The 20,055-nt window shown below is 41.9% G+C and overlaps 1 protein-coding gene across 2 annotated transcripts in view; it reads left to right on the top strand.

Moving 5' to 3' along the window:
- The window catches only part of KCNK10 (potassium two pore domain channel subfamily K member 10), a 148,211-nt gene that overhangs the window by 101,529 nt on the left and 26,627 nt on the right, over nt 1–20,055 (top strand). The gene's annotated exons all lie outside the window — the stretch shown is intronic.

The following is a 20,055-nucleotide window of genomic DNA, read 5'->3' on the forward strand; positions in this document are numbered from 1 at the left end:
TAAATTATTCCTGGCGTCGGTTGCAGGCATAAGTGGCTGAGTGATTAAACTGGGGTTCTCAGTGCCCTTTAACTCACATTCATTCATATGGTTTCACAGAACACTCGTTTTGCTCAGGCGTAAGGTCATTTCTGCTCTTTTACTCAGTGCTGACCTAATTCTCAAGTCTTTCAAACCTTCCTGAGGGAATGCTTTCTTATGATGACTTAATATTTAAAAATGAAATTTTGAGGTCTTTTCTAGGATCTAGGAATGGTGGCCAAAGACAAGATCAGCTGGAAGCTCTAAAGCTGTGCTTTTTCACCCTGTAAGAACTCTCAAACTTTGAGTTCAAGGCTGTCTCTGCAATAATGGCTTATATTTCTCTTTAGAAGAATGCAAGGGAGCTTTCAGATGAGCAGTTTCAGAGGCTTTTTAAAAAGAGTAGAACGGGAGGAATGAGGCACCACAGCTGGGTGAGCCATTTATAATCTCACTCTTCCTGGTCAGCTGCCTCAATTTACTCATCCACAAAAGGGGATAGAATTTGAATCTACTTTGTCAGGTTTTGGTGATGATTAAATGAAATAATGTGTGGAAAAGAACTTGTCATAGAGCAGACATATAGAGCCCAGAGCTTCAGTGTGTCTCTCCAAGAGAAGCCCTCATGGGCAAGCTAGTCACTTACTCGGGTTTCATCTGAGGAGCTCTGTGGTGTGTGAGTTTTACTGGAATGTCCCACAGCCTTTGCTCCTTAATGCTGGCTGGCCAGTGGTCTCATTAGACCGTGCACCTGGGCTCCCCAGTAGTCTCCATGGAAACCATCAGTGCTCAGCTTCCCTGCTTTTCAGATGTTTAGGTCTTCCTAAACCAGACACGGCAGCCCTGTCTCCAAGAACTGCTTTGAACTGCTTGGAAGCACCCTCTTAGCTGCTGCCTCATGGCCCTGTGATAGAGAAAAAAGAATCTGGTGGATTGAACACTCAGAACAGGATTCAGTTGGGGAAATGACTGATCTGGCATTTTTATTTTTATGTAGCTTCTTTAGAGCTCAGTTTCCTTATTTGTAGAGGAAAGGATTGGACTAAAAGTTTTTGAAATCCTCCTTAGCAGAAAAAAATTCTAGTTACTATATTCGAAATGACGGAAGAGGTTGCAATCATTTGGACAACTGCTACTAAATTTAGGGACTTAGTCTCCCCTAATGAATTTCAGACTACAAATAGAGTGTACGGTTCTCCTTCCCCTTGAAACTGCCTCTCAAATGCATCATCAACAGATTCTGATACAGAGCCTTAGAAACCTCACATTTAATCTTTTTTGCTGATTGTCCACTCAGCTCCTTGCAGCACCATCAAAGATCAGGATTCTTTTAGGAAGGCGAGACAGTTGCATATTATTGAATTGGCAGTGCACAATGAATGCATTTTTGTTGAGTGTTGGAGGGATGCTATTGGAAAGGGTGACCGAATTCCAGGGGGAATGTAAGCACACTTCCTAAATATACAAACAACTGATCCTGCAGCAGTTTGCTTGTTGCATATAAAGTTTTGGTAGAAAATCTCAACGTTTTCTGCCACTGATTTAAACTACATTTAAAAGTCCAATTGTGTTTCGGTGGTTATTTGAGAAGTGAAAATTGTATAAACTAACAAAGCTTGGGGTTGTGAATTTTTAGTTCTCATGGGGGAAGGTTTATGTATTTCATCTGCTCAATGAGTGTTAAGCCCTTCTCTTGATCTGTTATGCTTTCCCTCAGCTCTTGGGAAGAGAGGATTTACTGTGGAGTAAAAATAAAATCTAAAGTTGGCCTTCTGCCAGGCATGGTGTTTCACACCTGTAATCCTAGCACTTTGGGAGGCTGAGGTGGGTGGATCACCTGAGGTCAGGAGCTCAAGACCATCCAGACCAAGATGGTGAAACCCTGTCTGTACTAAAAATACAAAAATTAGCAGGGCATGGTGGTGCGTGCCTGTAATCCCAGCTACTCGGGAGGTGGAGGTGTGAGAATTGCTTGAACCCAGGAGGTGGAGGTTGCAGTGAGTTGAGATTGTGCCATTGCACTCCATCCTGGATGACAGAGTGAGACCCTGTATCAATCAATCAATCAATAAAATAAATATAAAGTTGGTCTTCTAGATGCCTGAATCCTGAAGTGACCCTGGTTTGGGTCCTTCCAACACATCCCAGGTCTGATCCTCATTTTAAAGAATTGCTGAGGGGTATTGGATTACTTAGAAATGCTTTTGGTTGCGGAGTAATAAAATGCCTGACTATTGGAGTTTTTATGACATGAACAAATCGAAATTCTTTCTTCTCCTCTGGAGTTCAGAACTAACTGTGAAATGGAGGAGTCAGATGGAGATCAAATTACTAGCTTTATTGCTTATAAGCTGATCAGAGACTATAGCTTTAGCTTTGTTTCTGAAAGGGCTTACAGTCACTTTACCCTGAATTAGGACTTTGCTGCTGCATTAGTTTTTCTATTGCTGTGTAATATATGACTACAAATATAGAAGCTTAAAACAATACTTTTAAATGGCCTTCTTGCACCACCACTTAGAATTTTAGTTTATTAAAATTAAACTTAGTTTAATTTTGCTCTCAGATGATGTTCAGAAACAAAGAAAAGGTAAAAGTAAAGGTGCCAAATTATTTGCAGATGTGTGTAATAACCAAACCTCAGGTGATCCGCCCTCCTTGGCCTCCCAAAGTCCTGGGATTATAGGCGTGAGCCACCACGCCAGGCCACACAAATTTTTTAAGCCAGGTGTGCAAACCAAATAAAATATTAAACTAGATGTACAGAAAGAACCAAAAGTGAATTCACCAGAAAAGACATGCCACTAAGACAGATTGTGAATTCTGTAGAAACCAGAGTACTCAACGCAGAAGGATATTTTTCTACCAGAAAGTGCTTGCCAACAAACAAAAACCCCTTGTATAGACCCAAGAGGGATGAAAAGTTCTTTACTTAAGGCACCTTTTAGCCAAATCGAATCACATGTAAAGTCAAAAAGAACTCACCAAAGGGAGGGAGTCTGAGAATCTGAGAGGAGAGTCACCCAGACAGAAGAAGCAATAGACAGAAGCAGAGAGCAGAAAGGGCTCAGTCAGTACTGCACTCAATTCCAGGGACCTCTCATTCCTCTGAGGTGCACTCACTTTGATCCCACTTCTGACACCATTTATGTCACCCTAAATAACATACAGAGAGAGGCTCATTGAAAGAAAATGATATTTACTCAGGGATGGGCATTGCAGTGGTAACATACATGCCAGTTTAAACTATGTGTGCATTCAGGGAGGTAAAGGAAAAAAATAAAATAAAATAAAATAAAAGGGGTTTTTAAAGGAAAAATGAGGAGGATTACATAATTGTTTTGAGCTAATTATCCTTGAGTATAAGGATCAATAACAAGGGTGATGCCAGTCCAAGGTTGGACAGGCAGTTGCTGGGTAGATGTCTTCGCAGAAATACTTTTCTGCATGAGGCGGTGATGGGTTTTGTGCAAGGCTGTAGTTTTTGCAGTCTTTTATGATAGCTCTTGTAATCAGGCGTTTGTGCATGAGAACCCTTCCTTCCTGGCTTTCCCTGACTCTGTTCATCAGGGTTTTAAACACAAGTAACCTCATTTTGATTCTGACAATTTTCACAGTCCCAACACTGATTAACAATGGGTTAAGAATTTGGACCCGGCCGGGCGCGGTGGCTCAAGCCTGTAATCCCAGCACTTTGGGAGGCCGAGATGTGCGGATCACGAGGTCAGGAGATCAAGACCATCCTGGCTAACACAGTGAAACCCCGTCTCCACTAAAAAATACAAAAAAACTAGCCGGGCGCGGTAGCGGGCGCCTGTAGTCCCAGCTACTTGGGAGGCTGAGGCAGGAGAATGGCATAAACCCAGGAGGCAGAGCTTGCAGTGAGCTGAGATCCGGCCACTGCACTCCAGCCTGGGCGACAGAGCGAGACTCTGTCTCAAAAAAAAAAAAAAATTTGGACCCTATCTCACATAGCAAGAAGCCTGGAGGTACATTGACTCAGGCTTGTGCTATCAGCTCCACAATGTCAGGTGTATCCAGATTTGTTACCTCTTTCTGCTCTGTTTTCCTTGGCATGGTGGCTCTTCATCCTCAGACTTGTCACTCACATTGCAAGATGGCTGCTTCATGACCAAATAGCACGTTTTCACCCAACCTCATATCAGGAAATACAAAAGGAACTCCCTTAAAATTTTTCTATTTTAGAGCAGTTGCATATTCATAGCAAAATAGAGACGAATGTACAGAGATATCCCATAATCCCTTGCCCCCACACATGCACAGTCTCCCTCATTATCAACATCCCCCACCAGACTAGTACATTTGTTACAATTGATGAACCTACATTGATGTATTGTTATCACCTAGAGTCCATAGTTTACATTACAACACTCTTGGTGTTGTAGAGTCTATGAATTTGGACAAATTTATAATGACATACATCTACCATTATAGTATCATACATAATATTTCACTGTCCTAAAAATCCTCTATACCCTGCTTGTTCTTCAATCCCGCTCTCTTAACCTTTGACAACTGCTCATGTTTTTATTATAGTTTTGCCTTTTCCAGAATGTCATTGATATGGTTTGGCTGTGTCCCCACCCAAATCTCAACTTGTATCTCCCAGAATTCCCATGTGTTGTGGGAGGGACCCAGGGGGAGGTAATTGAATCATGGGGTCCAGTCTTTCCTGTGCTATTCTCATGATAGTGAATAAGCCTCACGAGATTTGATAGGTTTATCAGGGGTTTCTGCTTTTGCTTCTTCCTCATTTTTCTCTTGCTGCCACCATATAAGAAATGCCTTTCATCTCCCGCCATGACTCTGAGGCCTCCCCAGCCCTGTGGAACTGTAACTCCATTTAAACCTCTTTTTGTTCCCAGTTTCAGGTATGTCTTTATCAGCAGCATGAAAATGAACTAATACAGTCGTGTAATTGGAATCATACTGTATGTAGCCTTTTCAGACTGGCTTCTTTCTCTTAAATATGGATTAAAGTTTCCTCTGTGTCTTTTCGTGGCTTGTAGCCCATTTCTTCTGGGTGCTGAATAATATTCCATTTTCTGGGTGTACTACAGTTTATGTATTCATTCACCTAATGAGGGACATCTTGTTTGCTTCCAAGTTTTAGTAATTATGAATTACCCCTGTGCACAGGTTTTTTGGTTGAACCTAAGTTTTCAGCTCCTTTTGTTAAATACCAAGATGTGTGATGACTGGATTGCATAGTAAGAATATTGCCACACTGTCTTCCAAAGTAGCTATACAATTTTGTACTTCCACCAACAACGAATGACAGTTCTTGTTGCTCTACATCCTCATCAGCATTTGCTATTGTCAGTCTTTCGAATTTTCTCAGTTCTAAGTATGTAGTGGTATCTTGCTTTAATTTGCATTTCTCTGATGATGTATAATGTGGAGTATCTTTTCAGATGCTTACTTGCCATCTTTATATCTTCTTTGGTGAAGTGTCTGTTAAAGTCTTTGGCCTAGTTTTTAATTGGGCTATTTGTTTCCTTATTGTTGAGTTTTAATGTATAACGTATTATTATTATTTTTGAGACAGAGCCTTACTCTGTCATCCAGGCTGGAGTGCAGTGGCGTGATCTTGGCTCACTGCAACCTCCACCTCCCAGGTTCAAGTGATTCTCCTGCCTCAGCCTCCCAAGTAGCTGGGATTATAGGCGTGTGTGCCACCACGCCTGGCTAATTTTTGTATTTTTAGTGGAGATGGGGTTTCACTATGTTGGCCAAGCTGGTCTTGAACTTCTGACCTCAGGCGATTTACCTACCTCTGCCTCCCAGTGTGCTGGGATTACAGGAGTGAGCCACCATGCCCTGCCATATTGTGTATATTTGAATTACAGTCCTTTATCAAGTATATCCTTTGTATCCTTTATCAAGTATATCGTTTGCATCCTTTATCAAGTATATCATTTGCAAATATTTTCTTCCAATCTATGGGTTATCTTTTCATTCTCTTGATAGTGTCTTTAACAGAGGAGAAGTTTTAATTTTAATAAAGTCCAGATTATCAATTATTTCTTTCATGGAACATGTGTTTGTTGTTGTATCTAAAAAGTAATTGGCACACCCAAAGTCATGTAGATTTCTTCCTATGTTACCTTCTAGGAGTTTTTTACTTTTGCATTTTACATGTAGGTATGTGATCATTTTTAAGTTGATTTTTGTGAAGGGTGTAAACTTTGTGTCTGCAGCCATATTTTTTGCATGTGTATGTTCAGTTGTTCCTGTGCCATTTGTTGAAAACACTATTTTTTCTCCATGTTATCGCCTTTGCTCCTTTGTCAAAGATAAGATGACTATGTTTATGTGGTTCTATTTTGGGCTCTGTATTCTAGTTCATTGATCTATTTGTCTCTTCTTTCTCCAATATCATACTATCTTGATTAATTTAGCTCTATGATAAGTCTTAAAGCCAGTTACTGTCAGTCCTCCAAATTTTTTCTTCTTTTTCAATATTGTGTTGACATCAGCTCCTTTTATGGAAGAAAAGTCTTCCCCAGAAGTTACCCTGTAGATTTCCCCTTCTGTCTCATTGACCAGAGTGAGATCACATCAGCATCTGCAAGGGAGGATAGGAAAGGGAGGATAGGAAAGGAAGTATCAGACAAAGGACGATAGTATTGCCATGATGGACTTAAACCAGTGATTCTCAAAGTTTGGTCCCTCAACCTTAGGCATCAGTATCCCTTGGGCCATCAGTATCGGCATCCACTGGAAACTCGTTAGAAATGAAAATTCTTTGTGGTGGTGTGGGGGGGGGGGGGGGCTGGAGCTCAGCAATCTGTGTTTACCAAGCTCTACAGGTGATTCCAATGCTTAAGGAGCAGAGGAATTATGTTTCATCTCTTGGGGCTGAACACATTGCTGTGGTGAACAAAATTAGAATTCTGTTAGCAAAGAGGTTGGAGTAAGTAAATGACAACGTCTCACACAGACGTCAATTAACTGCTAGCCACAGAGACCACTCATAGAGAAGATGTCTTCTCTCTTCCTTGTCATAAATTAGATGGCTGTTGGGATCCTTGAATCAATCAGGATAAGCTAGCCTATCACAAACAGCTTACTCCCACTCCTGCCAGATCTGCTGCAACCCAGGCAGCTTCTCAGGCTCAGGGGTTAGACAGGGCAGGAGAAAGAGCTGAGCGCTGCATGCTGGCTCTTCAGAGTGTTGTCCTTCAGGTAGAGCCCATCGGCTGGATCTAGGCCCTGTTCGTAACTGCAAAGGGGGTTTGGAATGCATTCTTTTATCTCCAAGAATAGTAGTGGATGGTAAAATTGGTGAGCACTAGTAGAGTCATGCACATATGCTCTAAGATGCACTCCTGGGTCCCACTCTAGGGTGACCAGCATTTCAGGAATTGAGTTCCAGGTCGTTTGTGCATCACCCTTTGGGGGGAATACTACTATTGTGAGACTCAGATTTCACATCTGAGAAAATGCAGCCCATGATGGGACTTGCCTGGATTCACACAGTGAATTGGTGGTAGGACCTGGATTAGAACCACTAATCCTGCCTTAACCTCTTCTAGGTGGGCTGAAAATATTAATGTCAGATTAATCTACACCATGAAACCAATGCGGAGTTTAGACTATTTTAGTATACCATGCCAATCAAAGTAAAAATAATTCTTCCTGAGTTCCCAGGGAAATATCTGGGCAGTTAGCATCCTAAATATCTGCTTATTTGGGATGAAGGAGGGGCTGACGTTGGATTCTGAAGCAGGTTTTGGAAGCAGGCAGCCTCTTTGTCCCCTGCTGTGGGCTAGCTGTCTTGCTGGGCCAGGCTGACTGTCACTTGATAGGATGCTGTAGGAAAACCAGTCAAATTTTGGACCGGTTCTCATTTTCTTGGCTCCAAGCTGGACTTTGGACTCTGGTAGGAAGTACCTGCTTGTTTTTGCCTGGCTCGGATCAGCAGGCTTTCTGATATTTCCTGTAAAACCAAGGGACACCGTTTTCTTTCTTTTTCTTTTTTTGGCTTTTTTTTCCCACCAAGGATATGGCAGAAATGTTTATTTGCTTATGGATCCAAATGATTCTGGGTGTCACTGACAAGTAATAAAACATTACCCTAGACTTACGAGTGCCAAAATTACTTGGAAAATTTAGAACAGGCCACATGTTTAAGATGGAAGTGATGACAATCTCAAAGTGCTAATAAGGTTAAATTAGTGGACTCATCAACCACTTTAGATTCCAAGAAAGGGCATGTGGCAGAAGCCAAAGACTCCTCCAGGCATCTGCCATGTGCCTGGCATGGATCAAGGAGAGGCTTTTAAGAACACAATTGGCAGGAAGCTTCTGTTTCTGCCAACGCATCTTTGAGCTAGCATTCAGCAGCAAAAGGGTTAACTTAAAATAATTGTTATTTCAAGGGCCAGGCACAGTGATCCATATCTGTAATCACAGCTCTTTGGGAGGCCAAGACAGAAGGATTACTTAAGCCCAGGAGTTCAAGACCAGCCTCGGCAACATAGTGAGACCTCCATCTCTGAAAAAAAAAATTGAGCTGGGCGCGGTGGCTCACACCTGTAATCCCAGCACTTTGGGAGGATGAGGCAGGCAGATCACTTAAGGTCAGGAGTGAGGCCAGACTAGCCTGGCCAACATGATGAAACCCTGTTCCTACTAAAAATACAAAAGTTAGCCTGGCATGGTGGTGTGTGCCTATAGTTCTAGCTACTCGGGAGGCTGAGGCAGGAGAATCGCTTGAACCGGGGAAGCAGAGGTTGTGGTGAGCCGAGATTGTGTCACTGCTCTCCAGCCTGGGTGACCGAGTGAAACTCTGTCTCAAAAAAAAATCAAATTACTTGGGTGTGGTGGTGAGTGCCTGCAGTCCTAGACACTCAGCAGGCTGAGGAGGGAGGATTGCTTGAGTCTAGGAGGCTGACACTGCAGTGAGCTAGGATCACATCACTGTACTCTAGTTTGGGCAACAGAATGAAGCCCTGTCTCTAAAATTTTTTTTAAGTAAAATAAAAAAATAAAAATTATTATTTCAAACAGATCAAAATCCCTATTTTGGAAACTGGGTGTTATTTTCAGCATTGTAGGTTCAGCTACAGTTTCCAATACCTATTGGTTCAAGGGTCTTGACTATGCACATCAGCACTGCGCCCAGAGAGGCAGGGGAGGAGGGCAGAGTGGTAGGCTGAGGCTTTAGTTTAAGAAATGGCTGTCTTTCAGTAGTGTAGAAAAGACACAATATTGGTGAACTTCAGTTTACGAGTGCCCATATGTCTCTCGAGTATCTGCTTCTATGTCATGCCTGCCCTAGTACTTACCATATTATAAGTTCCTAACAAATAACTCAGTAAGATTAATGTTACATGATAATGTGAGTTTATTTGTTTATTTATTGAGACAGAGTCTCACTCTGTTGCCCAGACTGGAGGGCAGTGGCACAATCTCGGCTCACTGCAACCTCCGCCTCTCGGGTTCAAGTGACTCTCCTGCCTCAGCCTCCTGAGTAGCTGCAGCTACAGGTGCATGCCACCATGCCCGGCTAATTTTTGTATATTTTTAGTAGAGATGAGGTTTCACCATATTGGCCGGGCTGGTCTCGAACTTCTTACCTTGTGATCTGCCCACCTTGGCCTCCCAAAGTGCTGGGATCACAGGCATGAGCCACCACACCCTGCCGTGAGTTTATTTTTTATCAGAGAAAAGACCCTGGTTTTAATGTGAACAGTTGCTTTCTTCCTTTTCCTAAGAGGCAAGAAGGTAGGAAGTAATTATTTTAAAATGGAAATAATTTTAAAGCTTTATCAATCAGGTCTGTTCCAAATTAGTTTAAGATTTTGTGTAGCTTTAATGATAGGGCCAGAATGTACATTTGGAGTGACCTACATATGTGACATCCACAAAACAGACTACACAACATTTCTTAATGACAGCCCATGACAGTTTTTCCATGGACGGCTCCTTCTTTCCTCCCTTCATGTAATGTAGGGTTGCTCAGCCTCGATACTATTGACATTTTGGTCTGGATAATTCTTTGTCATGGGAGTTGTCCTGCAAATTGTGAGATGTGTAGCAGCATCCCTGGGCCTCTACCGACTTGATGCCAGCATCATCACCGCCCACAGTTATGACAGCCAAAACGTGTCCAGACATTACTAAATGTGCCCTCAGGGGCAAAATTGCCCTAGTTAATTTGATCATAGCTATACTGGGATATAAGGGGACAATCACCCCAAAGACTACAGGTGCATGCCCTGGTCCCCCGTCCAAATCTTCCACACGTGCTCTGGTGACTCCACCAATGGTCCTAATCAGTTTTTCAGTGCTAGTGCCATTCCGACTCAGAACTCTCCTCTCTCAGATGGGTCCTTAAAGAAGGCTTTGGAGATTTTATACTCTGGAAATCGGATCATTTCTCACCAATAAGGCAAAAATGCTTGGAGACTTGACACTGATGAGTACACATAGTGATAAATTGTTCTGCTCTTATTCTTCATTAGGCAAACCATCTCAGCACTAACTTTAACTGACCCATAGGGACTTATCTAATGTATGGTTCTTCTTTCTTGGCTTACCTTTAATAATTGGCCAGTATCCCTTTGGTGTTTCCTGTTGTCTTCTGAGGTCACTATAGAACATTCTAGTGGCCTTTAAAGTGCATCTTCACTCTTTTCTATGCACAGTAAAGATGTCAAACATTGCCTAAAATAGAACTACTTAAAATACTGCCTGGATAGCATTTAACATTGAAACATTTTCCAGGTAGCTTTAACAGAGTCTCTCTCTCTCTCTCTTTTCCCCTTGGCAAACTTTGATCACAGGTAACTTCTGGGAATCTGATTGTTATTTTGGGGTGGGAAATTATTCATGAACATCTACATGTCGGAACCTTTGTAGGGAGCCTTGGATCTGTCATTTGTCTGAGAGGATTTTGTCGAGATAATACTGAGTATTATGGCACTGTGGTACCAAAGTCTAGATATAGGTCGCTGATATGTATGGCTTGGCTGTGTCCCCACACAAATCTCATCTTGAATTGTAGTTCCCATAATCCTCATGTGTTGTGGGAGGGACCCAGTGGGAGATAATTGAATTATGGGGGAGATTATTCCCATGCTGCTCTTGTGATAGTGAGTGAGTTCTCATGAGACCTGATGGTTTTATAAGGGGCTTTTCCCCCTTTGCTTGACACTCATTCTCTCTCCTGCCATCCTGTGAAGAGGTGCCTTCCACCATGATTGTAAGTTTCCTGAGGCTTCCTCGGCCAGGCGGAACTGTGAGTCAATTAAACCCCTTTTCTTTATAAATTACCCAGTCTCGAGTATTTCTTCGTAGCAGCGTGAGAATGGACTGATAGAGTCGCTCATCTGTTTTGAGGGTTTATTGTGCCAGATACTGGGCTATCTGGGCTTTTCCTAGAGTATGCTATATAGTAAACCTGCCAAAGAGATCATTATTGTTTCTTAATTTTATGAGATCGGAATGCTTAGACTGGCTCTGTGACTTGTCCAAAGTCACACAGCCCATAAATGACAGAGCTAGAATTCCAAACCTGGTCTCCCTGCCCCAGAGTGCATGAATAGACTTAATCATTCCACTGTACATCCTTTCTTCTTTCTCTTGCAATGTAGGCATACCATGTGATGGCTCAGAGGAGCCTTCACAAAAGGTTTAGTAAGACCTGGGGATAGATAAAAATGGCTAGTTGAGAGAAAGATATTGGGCCTGTCTTTATCTGCTTTAAAAGGGTTTTAGTTTTCCGACTTTATGCCCTCTCTCAGTGTGTTGAATTGCATCATAGCCTCTGATTCTTTATGTACCTGCTTTAGCTCCCTAATACCAGCTCATTATTAGCTAACATCTCTTTCTTTGTGTTCTCTTCTTTTGGAGGTTAATCTAAGATTTAGGTGTCCCCTTGCTCATGTCTGCTGCTATGTGACTAATACAAAGATGGGTTTATAATCTGAGATCACTATAGGACATTAAAAGTAATGGCAAAAACCACAATTACTTTTGCACCAACCTAATAAAAGAGGGGCCTGTACTGTACCAATAACTGACTTGTTTTGACCCACCTCTGCGAGAGCAGTTGCCAGGCAAAGATAGTCTCCACTCTGTTCTTCAACCATTGCTCCACTTTGTACAACCTGCTTAATGTTAAAAACAGGAGGAAATGCACAGCTCCAAGCCAAGCCTCTTGGTGCCCTGAGATAGCTGGCCTTGTCTTCCAAAACATTCTTCTTTTTCTGGATTCATCAGAGTGCCTCAGTGCTCTGCTTTGATGGTTTTAACAGCATAGAATGGCTTGGTGTAGTGACTCATGCCTGTAATCCCAGCACTTTGGGAGGTTGAGACGAGAGGATCACCTGAGGTCAGGAGTTCAAGACCAGCCTGATCAACATGGAGAAACCCCATCTCTACTAAAAATACAAAATTACCCAGGTGTGATGGTGCATGCCTGTAATCCCAGCTACTTAGGAAGGCTGTGACAGGAGAATCACTTGAACCCGGGAGGCAGAGATTGTGGTGAGCTGAGATTGGCGCCATTGCACTCCAGCCTGAGCAATGAGAGTGAAACTCTGTCTCAAAATAAAATAAAATAAACCAAATTAAATAAAGTAAAATAAAAAGAGCATAGAGTTTGAGAACATTACCACCAAGATTTTAATTCCCACTGGGGATTTAACTCAGTCCTAAACTCAAGATCTGCTATATTAAGTAGTCTTAAATATCTCTTCCTTTTAAGAGCCATTTAGCTATTTCCTCACATCTTTCAGATTTTGCTGGTATTCCCTAAGGCTTCTGAAACTCTTAAAACATCTCTGATAGAGGAAACTATCTAGAAAACTTTATGGGTATTTATTATCAGTGAGGTCTTGCTCATTGAAGAGATAGTCACTTCTTAGAATCCCAGGGGTTTTATTAAGTATTAATAAAAGGTTTTATTTTTTGCATTTTGGGGCTAGTGAAAGTCTAGTGATGCTTTAGGTCTACAACATGGTAAACTGTATCTAAAGATTCCAGGTGCTTTTGAGTTATGAATTTAATGCAAGAATTCTATTAGCAATCACATTTTTATTAGTATTATAAAATCAGCATAATAGGTGGATGATTTCCTGTGTTCATGCTTTATCACCAATTTTCCCAGGTTAGTTTGGTTCCTCTGGAATGCACTGATGTAATAAAATATTAATTTTTTGCTCTTTTATAGAGAACTCTTTTTAAAAAATTATCAGTATTATTTTTTTTTCCTTTTTACATTTAGCCTCATGTTACTTCTGTGAGCCAAGCAAGCAATGAACTTAACAAATTAGGTTCCTGAAAATGGAGAGGTGCCCTTGTTGAACTGACTGTTCTCATCACGGAGCTGGCTGTGTGATCTATGTGTTCACCGTAGGATAAGTTTTAGATGACTGGCATGTAAGTAGTCATTGACACTTTCTAGATAGCTTTATGACTTTTTGCCTTAGGGAAGGGAAAATGTTTAGAATACACATCATTATTGAGAGGTGTGCCAGAGTTCTGAACCATCACCCCAAAGAGCCAACTCCCCTGGGAGGTGACAGTGTGACAAGCATGTGCAGGCCCATGCTGAGCAGGCTCTGATGACTTTGCGTAGGGAAGGGCTGCAAACAAACTGCGCTCTCCTGAACTGCATCCAGCCCAGGAAATGTGCATTCCTGTTAGGAGTGCACTTCGTATTTCTGGGGGAGAATGCATTGCTTTGTATTTTCTGAGAGGAGCTGCATTTGTGCATCATGACGGTTTTGATCTGATGGTTTTGCACTATGTCTTGGAAGTTTACTTCTGAGTTTTAGGCTCCTGATCATAGATAGCTGTAGTTTTCATCCTGTAGGTGGTGGGCCCCTAGGAGCCTGAGGTGTCGTTTTAAAGGATCAGAGAATCCTTTTGTGCTTCAAGCATTGCCAGTGGACAAAATGAACGATATGTCTCCTTAACACGTGTGCTGCCCTTTTCCAAAAGTATGTAGAGGGCTTGGTTGCCATCAATGATTCATTTCAGTTCATTTTGAAGGGTGATTCCTGAATTCATAGTATCTTTATATATATGTGTGTGTGTGTGTATATATATATGTATTTCTCATTATCAGTTAGTACCAGAAGTTCTATTGTTGTGTGGGGATCGAGGAATTTTTTTTAACCTTCAGAAGGGATTCCCATACTCACAGAAGTTGAGTTCACTGGCCTTTCAAGTTAGCATCAATTTCCATGTCATTCTGGGCTTTCTTTTTTCTGTAGATTTAATATTTTCATCCTGGCCACAGCCACTGTTACAAAGTTCTCTTTTCCTATAAGATACTCCCAGGGATTAGTAGGATACTTTAGAGCCTGCTTCAAGGTTTCCTTTATGCCTATTTTTTTTATTGTGGTAAAATATACACAACATAATATTTACCATCCTAACTTTTTTTTTTTTTTTTTTTTTTTTTTTTTTTTTTTTTTTTTTTTTTTTTTTTTTTTTTTTTTGAGACGGAGTCTTGCTCTGTCGCCAGGCTGGAGTGCAGTGGCACAATCTTGGCTCACTGCAATCTCTGCCTCCTGGGTTCAAGCGATTCCCCTGCCTCAGCCTCCCAAGTAGCTGGGACTACAGGTGCGTGCCACCGTGCCCGGCTAATTTTTTGTATTTTGATAGAGACAGGGTTTCACCATGTTGGCCAGGATGGTCTCGATCTGCTGACCTCATGATTTGCCTGCCTTGGCCTCCCAAAGTGCTGGGATTATAGGCGTGAGCCACCAGGCCTGTTCCATCCTAACTGTTTTGAAGTGTACAGTTCAATGGCATTAAGTACCTTCACGTTGTTATGCAACCGTCATTACCATCATCTCTGGAACTTTTCCATCTTCCCAAAGGGAGATTCTGAGCCTGTTAAATGATAACTTCTCATTTCTTCTCCCCTAGCCCCTGGTGACCACCATTCTACTTTCTGTGTCTATGAATTTCACCACTCGGGGAACTTCTTGTCAATGGAGTCATATAGTATTTGTCCTTTTGTGTCTGGCCTATTTCATTTAGCACAGTGTCTTTAAGGCTTCATGAATGTTGAACATGTGTCAAAATTTCCTTCCTTTCAAGGCTGAGTAATACTCCACTGTATGTATACACCACATTTTGTTTATTTGTTTATCTGTTGATGGACTTTTGGGCAGTTTCCACCTTTTGGTTTTTATGAATAATGCTGCTATGAACATTGGTATATAAACATCTGTTCGAGTCCCTGTTTTTAACTATTTTGGACAATATACCCAGCAGTGGAATTGCTGAGTTACATGGTAATTACAGATTTAATTTTTCTGCAGAACTGTCACACTGTTTTCTACAGTGGCTGCACCATTTCACATTTCCACCAGCAATGCACAGAGGTTCTGTCTTTCCACTTCCTCACCAACACTTGCTTTTTTCTGTTTTTTTTTTTTTTTCTTTAACTTTTATAGGCCCAAATGACAGTGTTTGGTAGATTGCTGTCTGACTGCCTCTAAGTCCTGGCTGCTGCCATAGCTGCTGTTCTGTCACTTTGGGGTCTAAGTGGAGAGGCTGTGCCTTCAGCCTCACTTCCCTCCTGCACTTGCCCTCCCTTCCTCCCTGCCCTAACCTACAGCTGTGTCTCTGTGCGTCTTTCCTTCCCATTCATCAGCTTGGGCCCTGTGCGCAGAGCTGGTGGGAGGGCAGGTGGCTCAGTGCCAGGCCACCTAGGGACTCTGCATATGGATGACATTGTTTCCACCAGACCTTTTTTCTACTCTGAAATCCTTTTATTCACCCAATCATGATTCACTTTTCTGTTCTTCACTGTGGCTGTTCCTTCATGCTCCTCATTAGGTCAATTTAATAAATAATTATCAAATAACACTTTTTCATGTTCTCAACATTATGGGGGTATGTGCCAATAAACAAGGGACAGTCCTTTCTCTTAAGGAGAAAACAGCCATGCATCAAGACCAGTGTCCATAATATTGTGCAGAATGATACCAGGGCTCGGGCAGGCAGGCTCTGAAGTCACACCACCTTGGTGAATGGTCCGTGTGATCTGTGTACTGCTTGTCAGCTACGTGACCTCAGGCTGTGCCTCAGTTTTCTTATTTGAAAAAATGAGGATAATAGTGGTTCCTGTCTGTTTTGGCACTTAGTTGATACTTGAGAGCAGTGCCTGCCGCATAGCCTCAATCAATGCTATCCACTATTATTATAGAACACTGTTAGCTATGGGAGTCCAGAGAGGGACTTGCGAATTCTAGCTTGTATATTTCACATCACACAAGCGCCTGTCTTGTCTTGCCAATGGATTGTTCTGCTCAAGTAAAGCATAAGGGCCTTGAAACTAAATGTTACTGTGCCTTTCTTGGCCTGTGTCTTTGTAGGACCTGCTCAGTGCTAAGTGCTTTGTAGGTGTTCAGTAAATACTTATTGATTGTGAATTGATTAGAGAGGAGAGAGACACGAACCAGGTCTTTTTCCAAGCACCCAGCATGTGTAAGCTTCACAAATGAGGGAGAGATGCTTGCTGATGCTACCCTCTGTCCTACCCTTCCTGGAAATGGGCATGGAGGTGGGTGGGGCTGGAGAAGTGGAGGGGGCCCCAGAAAGGGTAGCGACAGAAAGAAACCCATTGGCAGCAGGGTCTATATCTGGGACAGGACCTCAGCCATCAGGCATGGCCTTGGGAGGAGAAGATGCATTGGCCGCGATGCAGTGAGCCCTTTCGAAACGCAAACAGCACAAAAGTGCAGACGGCAGGTTGGTTGGCTCCTCTGGGGCTCCCCCAAGGGGTGCCCTTGCCATTCGGTCTGCGTGAAGGAGGCAGGTTGTCTTCTTTGTCCTCGGCTGCACTTCACTGGCTGCAACTATTCACACAGATGTGCCCATGTAATCTTACCACATACGTAGAATCTAGTAAAAAAAGAACAAAAAATCCAAGAATGAATAAGAATTTATTTTAGCTACATGCTGACTGCCTCTCAGCTTGCCTGTGCTCTTACTAGATCTCGAACACAAGGGCCAGTTTGCATTTTTATAAAAATGCATCAAAGTGTTACTAAAAGATCCTAAAGGAAGACTAAAGTTTCTTCCTAAAAGATGCCTGGCCTTGCAAATACCAACAAGGGAGCCTCGGAAGATGCGTTTTACTGAGTTCAAATGCTGTCTCTTCTGTTTAGATACCGTGTTATTACACCATTTCCCGTTTCAGATTGAGTGATGTTTCCTCCATTACTTTTTTCCATTCCTTGGCAGGAATGAATTTCACTGTGAATAACATCCATAGTCTTTCTATATGAGTCTGGGGAATGCTTGAAAGGACTAATGCTAAATTATTATTATTAATATTTGTTTGTCTACCTATCCACTCCCCACCCCCAGGTCCCCTCTCACTCCTGAGTAGTCACAAATGAGTGTATCGGGCATCTCGTCTCAGTTGTCAGCACTGTCCCTTCTCATTCTAAACTGTTTTGCAGATTAGTTTGAGCAATTAGAATCAGGAATAAATATCCTGTGGTTAAAATAAAAGGGAATTCATGTACAATTTGAAGAATAGGTTACAGAGAACTTCCATGTGATTTTTACAAAAAAATAAACTTTGCTATGTACTGTAACAGAGTTGGCACCAGAGCTAACAAAAAAAAGCAAGCATCAACATTTAAAATGCAGTACATGACATGTAAATGCCATATGGTGTTCTTGCAGTGTTATTACCACTTTCTTTCTGGCATCCTTTTCCTGACATTGCTGTATGCTTCTTGACTCTGCTGCTCTTCAGAAAGTCGCAATTGTCCTGAGCCCTTTAATGCTGTATTTATATTAGGTGTCTCTCTCTTTTATCTACCATTTGGAGGATTATCAACCTTTTCCCCAAGGAAGAGGAAGAAGAGGACCTGTCCAGATGGCTGTATAAACATGTGACACCTGCTTCCGTGAACCACTATGGGAAGAGTTTAAGAGTTGATGGGATTGTCCCCTGCCTAGAAGATGGGCACACATTTGCTTCCCTTCTCCTTTCTATTTTTAAAAAATGATCATGTGCCTTTAATGATATTTCTAGAAATGTCTTGAATTCAAATTATTTTCTATTTTTAGGGAAATAAAAAAGGAACCCAGCAACCACATTTTCTGAAAAGATTATATGGGTCAAAATGTTAAAAGTTTGTCATAGTTAATATTTCCTGAAGTAAGAGCCTTGATGATCGTGTTTGGGGAGAAATCTCTGCTTCACCACGGGAAAGCAGTGGACCTCCATGTTTGCACTGAATGTGCCACATTCTTTCATCTCCAGACTTTTGCATGTGATATTTATGGTGTTTCAAACAATGTCTGTACCCTCCTCCTGGTCTCAGCTCAAATGTCAGTTCCTTGGGGAGTTTTTCCTGACTTCTAAATGAGGTCAACACCACCCCCCGCCCCCCGCCAATAGCATCTTGTGGACCCCTAGAATAACATTCATCTCACTGTATTAATGCCGGGCATCCCCAGCAGCCTCTGAGCTGTGTGAGGTCGGGTCCTATCTGCCTGTTCACCACTGCATCTTCAGGTGCTAGCACAGGGCCTGGCACCCAGAGAGCACTTAATCCGTACTTGATGAATCAATGAATGAACATTGCTAGACATGACTTTATACATCTTGATATAGAAAATGACCTTGAAGCTGGACTAGGTCCCAGTTACTTGAGAGGCTGAGGCAGGAGGATCAGCCCAGTTTGGGCAGCATAGTGAGACATCCCCTATTCCTCCTGCTCTCCTAATTCAGCACAACCCCCTCTAAAAAAAGATAAAGAGAGTGACCTTGAAAATGAAAGCAGCATTGTATGCAAACAAATGGCAATGGGAAAAAAAGTTCTTAGTCTTTGATGTACAATTGTTTTGAATAAAAGATGGGTCTGTAGGGGAGCTGCTCCCTGATGATGCTTATTGCGAATGGTATTCATACGCACAGACACTTTGGCCTCTTCAGGCTATACCTAGACGTGTAATTCTACAGACTTATCAAGTCAACCTTCTTAAATACAGTATACAATTTACCTTCACCTTCACCTATACAGTATACCTTCAGTGGTTCTGAACCCTGTAATATCCAATATCCTTTTATAGCATGTATTTATGAATACTCCTTTACTACATTGAAATGAATTTCAGAGACAGCGCACCTTGCCAATACAGGTAATTTTGAAAAATTCAATGCAAATTTTCTAGCTGTAATATAAAGGAGAAATAAATGGAAAGTAATGTTTCAATAATAGGTGCTCAGATATGAAACCCTAGGAGACCTGCTGGAGTAGTGAGTCTTGGCCTCTATATGTAGACTGCAATATCTCCAAATGCAGATTGGTTCAAATATGTTGTGTTGATGACTAAGATGTCACAAAGGACTTTTTCTCCAGTCGTGTGGTTTTCCAAAATAGAGAACAACTCTCGGCAAGGTTCCAGCTAATCTATTTACATTAGATTCAGATTCTTATAAAATTTGGTCAACTTTGAAAAGATGCAAACAATTTGTGTGTGTGTCTTCACATGTAAAAGGGAGTTAGGTTCTTGGCTCAGATCATTGTAGACATGAGTTTTTCTCAGTGGGACATTCAAAACTCATGCTAAATGTGGGATGGTTCTGTGATTTGTGGCACTGATTGTTGTATTGTAGGATGTCTGAACGTCTTTGGCCTTCTCCCAGTACATGCCAAACGTGCCCCTCCAGTTGTGACAACCACAAACACCCTGAAAGCTTACAGACCACCTCCTAGGGTGTTATAATCTAAACAGGGTTATAAACAAAGCTTCCAGGGAGCTCCCATGTAACTTTCAAGAATTTACATATTTAATTTCTCTTCTCATGAAAATGGCCACGTTCCAATAGTTAAGCCTCTTCCCTTAATGTATTTCCCGTGCTATTAATATTCAATTCTAGGCTGGGTGCGGTGGCGCAAGCCTGTAATCCCAGCACTTTGGGAGGCCGAGACAGGTGGATCACGAGGTCAGGAGATTGAGACCATCCTGGCTAACACGGTGAAACCCCGTCTCTACTAAAAAGTACAAAAAACT

This window comes from Rhinopithecus bieti, unplaced genomic scaffold (assembly GCF_001698545.2).
Source record: "Rhinopithecus bieti isolate Rb0 unplaced genomic scaffold, ASM169854v2 scaffold_64915, whole genome shotgun sequence".
Lineage (NCBI taxonomy): Eukaryota > Metazoa > Chordata > Mammalia > Primates > Cercopithecidae > Rhinopithecus > Rhinopithecus bieti.